The 6000-nt window shown below is 41.0% G+C and overlaps 1 pseudogene; it reads right to left on the bottom strand.

Annotated features, from left to right (window-relative positions):
* Positions 1–2056: 2056 nt before the first annotated feature.
* Positions 2057–2928, bottom strand: LOC147418728 (uncharacterized; annotated as a pseudogene).
* Positions 2929–6000: the final 3072 nt, after the last annotated feature.

The raw sequence follows: 6000 nt of genomic DNA, 5'->3' as shown, positions 1-6000 counted from the left end.
GCCAAGGTTGGATAGTTCTTACAAACTGCAATAATCGACAAGCTGAATATTGCACGCCATTACTGTGTGAACTTCCCTGTGTAGACATTAAAGGAACTGCAACTGTAGCTTAAATTGCCTGTGAAGTATCGGTCAGCTCGCCATGTAGGTGGAAGCGCAATTGCATCTGTACTACTAGTTGCTTGTAGTTATATAGGGTCCTCAACCATAACAGAGAGTTGGCATTATTCCTTAGCTGTGAGGTGATAGCTCTCTCTCTCTCTCTCTCTCTCTCTCTCTCTCTCTCTCTCTCTCTCTCTCTCTCTCTCTCTCTCTCTCTCTCTCTCTCTCTCTCTCTCTCTCTCTCTCGTGGGTTGCATTAGGTTACTTGAATAGGATGCATAAATGAAGTAGCCTCGCGTGTTGTGGAGTGCATTGAGAGCCTACAGAGTCACAGTTAATATAAATTGCAGGGCTCCAGCCTCAGCCTCTAGGGCGGCGTCTTCACAAGGGCAGCCACTACTTATTGGCACCGACTTTGGGCAGCCAATAAATAAATTAATGCCTTTTTTGTTATCTCATGTGCGAAAACTTGTTCTGGCAGCTTCGTCCAAAAAAGGCAAAAAAAGGAAATCGGGGCTCTGTAGGGACACATGTGTGCACCCTTTCAAGGGGAAGTGGGGCCGGGTTTGGCAAGGCAATTTCGGATGCTCACATGGTGCAAAACTAGTAAACTTGGGCATACAACGTAAGCTAGGACAGGGAGGCTAACGTAGACACAAGTGGGGAGGGAGTTCGAGCGCACGTGGACAAATCTGGGCTGACGTAAGGGGGGGGGGGGGGGGGGGGGGGGGGGGGGATGGCCATTTTGTGAGCATAATCCCACGAGCAAGACGAGCGATGGAAAAAAAAGTAACATAATTAAAAAGAACCCCAAAAACACAAACATTATGCTTGATGTATTTCACTAAGAAACACTCGATAAAAATCAAACATAGCTTTGCATCTTATCACAAAGAATCTTGTTAAGCAAAGGTAGATCAATGCTACATGCTGCGAAATCCCTTTACAATATGTATGAGCATCATAGTATCAATACCTTTGATATAGATTATTCTATTCAACAAACAAATTAGCAGCAATAATTTTGTTTTGCAACTTCATTTTGATTTAACTCATAGAAATTGCACGTAGTAGTGGTGGTTTTATTTGAGAAACATTTCCAATAATCACAAGACTATATGCAAATTAAATCTTTATGCATTCTAAATGTATCACTAGAAAAACAATAAATCACACTTTGTTAAGATCTACCTTTAGTTAGCTCTCTACCTTTTTGAATGCTTAATTGTGGAATGTATATAATACTAGCCAAGGATACATGCTCATTTTAGGCCAAAAACTTTGAAGGTTGTATACCAAAAACAGTGCATTTGCAAATAATTCAATTGCTAGAAAAAATACCTTGTAAGTAAACATACAATTGTAAGTTTTTGAAACTATATATAGTACAACTGCAGGAAAAAACACCTTGAGACTATATATAGAACCTAAAACTATTTTCTCAAAAGTGGCCCAGAACATATAGAAATGTATCTATGAGCAATCACATAATGTATACAAATACAACAATCGCACATGGTAGTTTGATACAATCGCATATGGTAGTTTGATTGGAGCAGCTATACATAGACAACATTTTCCAAAATTTCCAAAAATATGCAAGGTAATCTAAAATCTACGACAAAAGTCAAGTGCTTGATGGAGCTCTCTTTTAGTCAAGGCTGCTTGATGAAAAAACCTTTGATGAAACACATCTAACCCAAGATTTTTTGCGTAGACAAAATAAAGATGCTTGCAAGGCATATATTTTTTACCCTCTCGTAAACGCTTCTAGAAATCCTCACAAGTGCAAGAAGAAAGGTGGACACTACCACCAAATAGCTCTCCTCATTTTGCTCACTTATACTGGTTGTCAAAGTAAATTCCACATGCTCATTTTGAATCACCACACGTTGGTCATGAATTGTGCAAATCAACTATGCAACTCTATTGATCCTTGCCTCCATCTCTTTTGTTATGACCCTGTGACCACCACCACCCTACCATCACGGTGCTTAGGGCGCACATCAGCATCATCTGCATTGTGCACCAAATTTGCATTTTGCTGTGATGTAGTTTCAATATTCTGCAAGTCAAATCGTGCAGCCCACAATGCTTCTATTTCTGTAAAATCTAAGGATGTTCCTTTTGCAATTGGCCATATAGTAGGACGGCTTGCTGGTCTCTCCTTCACAATTTTTGTTGGCTCCCATGTATGATCAATGTTGTTTCCACAAAACCATACAAATTGTTTTTTGAGACCTGAAGGGATTTCAATGAGACCCTCAAAACAACGGGCAGGCACCCCTAATAATCCTCCTCTACCCTTCTTATCAATTAGCTCATTGCACTTTTTGTTTTTATGTCGTAAGTACCCTTGGCATCGCACTTCACTCCCTGGATTTGTCCTTCGAATAGCCCATCGTGTGTGGTGAACATCCACCTCAATAGTGATCTCTATTCCAATTGATCTATGGGTAGGTCATGTTGAGCGATGTGCAGGTTGTGTAACATACTCAAATTTAGGCCGATGTGAATCTCTATCTCTAATTGGATTATTGTGTCTACCTTGTCATCGTCGCCTCACTGTCCTTGAGTCACCATCTGCCAAAAAGTTTCTACTAGAAGCATTAAGCTCAATTGCTGCCTGATTAGTTAGATCCACCACTTCTGTAGGTCTTGGGAGGGTTGCACTAGATGAAGCTCGTCTTTTTTTAATTTTCTCAATTCCAGGGCCACATCCAAGGTGTCCACCCTTAAGAAAAGAGTCATATTTTGAATGTTGCAAAAGAACAATACAAAGATCACCATAGCAAGCACTGTATAGAGAAATATATTTAACCCCATCATTGGAAGCTAACTAGCTCCCATAACTCCGCTAAGTTTTCCTGTGGTACTAGTTGCCTGTCACTCCCCTCCAAAGCCTGAAATAAATTCAGAACATTTAAACTTGCAATTATTTTATCTACTCTAAATATTTAACAATGACTCACCTTGACCATGTATTCACCCCAATGTGCAACTCTGGCATGCCACCAGACAATCCATGTCTTGAGAATTGAAATCTTAGTCTTGTCTAAATGTCCTTTTCTCAACCACATACGTAGATTGTTCAATTCTGTTTCGGCAGCCTCTTCAGAAGGTGCAATCCTTCGTGCTCTACACCTTTGTTTAAACTCTTCTTGACTGTGGGGAAGGATACATTTTATTGCATGTCATAAAAATTAATATCTATCCAACCCAAATGATTTTCTCATATTAAACTGATCACTTAATGTGGGAGAATACACGGGAACAAGGGTTAAGATATAAACATGTGCTTATAGATCTATCTCAACACGGGGCCAATGGTTAAGGGGCCCAAATCAGAGATGGTCTATCAAAGAGCAAGGCTAACCAATGGAGCATAATACCTTAGGGTTAGCTTCATTGAAGACCTCCAATAATGTGTGTAAAAGTCCTTTGACCTTAGGCAAGCTAGGGCTGAGCTTGAGGTGGGAACCCGGCCTAAGCTCGAGGTGCTTGTCCTGCTTGAGGTGCTTGACATGCTTGAGGTGCTTGATTAAGATGCTTGAGGTGCTTGAATGGCTCCATGCTTGAGGTGCTTGACTTGCTACATGATTAAGGTGCTTGAGGTGCCTTGAGATGCTTGCCTGAGATGCTTGTGGGAACACCCCCTAGTTCAAGTGCTTTGTCATGCTTGATGACTAAGGGGCTTTCTCATCCAAATTCAAAAAGATCCCTACAAGGAGGGGGGAAAGCCTACAAGGGGGGGGATGAGAGAGAACACACACACACACACACACACACACACACACACACACACACACACACACAAGAGAAACCCCAACTTGAAGAGGCAGCAAGGACACTTGTCAAGTTCCTCCTCATGTTGCCCTCATGGTGTGCCTGAAGCCTATTGGTTGGCCACCCAAGGGGTCCAATGATAATTTAGGATATTTAATTAATTGATTTTGCATTTATCAAGTCCTCTCTCTCAAAGGGGAAAGGGGGACACTTGTCCCAAGGCTACCCCTGTTGCTTGTAATGGCTCCTGCTTGTGATTGGCTAGGCCTGGAGGGGTCCAATGAGCTTCAAGCATGAGCTACAAGGGGGGGTCGACCCAAGCAAGCTAGGGGGTTGCTTAGGGGGTATACTCACCCACACACACTCACAAACACTCTTATGGTGTGCTATGCAAAGTGCAAGAGCTCCATCTCCTTCTGGAAGCTCCTTGAGAAGTTGAGAGCCTACACCAACTCTCTTGGCTATGGAATGCAAATCCAACCAAGAGCTATGCTTCAATGCTTAATCTTGCCATCTTCTTCTTCTCCATTACTATGCTATTATGTATGCTAGCAACAAGAGTATCATAATTGAGGAACTAATTCTTTCTCTTATGAAATGTTTCTTCTTCCTCTTCCCTACCCTCATTCCCTGCTAGCTCTCTTCACCTTCGAAGGTGTTTGAGGTCTTGGGATTGAGGCTTGGGATATTTAATGCTTTCTACAAGTGCATGTTATGCTTATTGCAAGAAGGCTAATGGTTTATTTCAAGTAGATTAATTACTTAATGCAAGTAGATTAATTGTATTGCAAGGTAGATTAATTATTGCTTTAAGCACAAGTTGATGCATAAAAGTATACATCTTCATGCACTCAAATGATTTAGGGAACACAAAGATTAATGATGTTCACAAGTTCTTGATTGTTTTCAAGCTAAGATTGATTGTTGAAATTATGCAAAAGCTTGGTGTGTGAACCTTCCATCTCCATATTGCCAAGGAGGTCTCAAGGAACACAAAGATTGTATTGTATCAAGTCTCTCTTAATGAGAGAATCTATAATACAAATGCCTTTTGGAGGGGGGACCGGCTCCACATAAATCCGGTCCTCAACTGTTGTCATATCCTCTACACTCTCTCTCTTGTAAAAGTATTGTTCATGCCTAGTTAATTAAGTGTTATGATAGAGTTCCTACTACCAATTAAGTTCACCCTCTATGCTCTCAAAATTGCTCACTCTAATTCTCTTAATTCCGCTATTCTCTAAGTTCATAGGCCATTCCCATTACATTGGTATTAGAGCATTTGGTTTCTCTTTTCTTGCTTAAGAAGAGGGGTCCTTAAGTAGCCTATAAATGGTTGATGTTGTTAATTATAATAGGGTAAGTGGAACTGGGATCTAATATCGATTTTGTTAAGCCCACTATGTGGGAGATAGTGCACACCTCGGGAGCTTCAGATTTAATAATGGAGTCTTTTTAGACTTGCCTACGGATTTACCATTATTGAGCCATAAGAAGTCCAAAAGGAGCTAGCCCTTGGAAATTCTTCTATGTTAGACCTACTCCTCTACTCTCTATAATTAACCACTTTGAGCCGTGGGTGTAGATACTTAAGAGCCGATTTTCAAAGGCTAAGAGGAGTGGCAACTAAGGTTTTGAATTGCCAAAGCATACACTAAGTACATACATAAATTCTGTTAACATGGCTGACAATAATCAAGAGAGTAGAATGAACATTGATAACTTTGATTTTGCACATGAAAGTGCTAATGATGATGCTCCCATGTTTATCAAATGTCTTGTTTCTAAGCTGCAACAAGCTATGGAAAACCCATTCCTACAAGGTGAAGTTTTCCAACAACTTCATAGTTATGGGATTCTCCAAACTCCCCCAAAAGAGAGAGCACCTGAGAAGTCTCTTCATGAGATTTCCAAGAGAGGGCTCTCTACGGTGAGAGAAGAGGAGAACCCATACGAAGCGCTTAAATGTTTACTAGCGGGCTTACCTCCATCCAAGAAGAAAGATAAAGTCTCTACTTTAGAGCCTTCACCAAGAGGAGGAGAAGGAAGTGAGTCTTCCAATACTTCCAAAGATATGGCTCCAAGAAGACGGCAGCCTCAACGATCTCCAAC

This window comes from Adiantum capillus-veneris, chromosome 29 (assembly GCF_014529385.1).
Source record: "Adiantum capillus-veneris isolate H3 chromosome 29, ASM1452938v2, whole genome shotgun sequence".
Taxonomy (NCBI): Eukaryota; Viridiplantae; Streptophyta; class Polypodiopsida; order Polypodiales; family Pteridaceae; genus Adiantum; species Adiantum capillus-veneris.
This window is presented reverse-complemented; position numbering and strand designations above follow the sequence as displayed.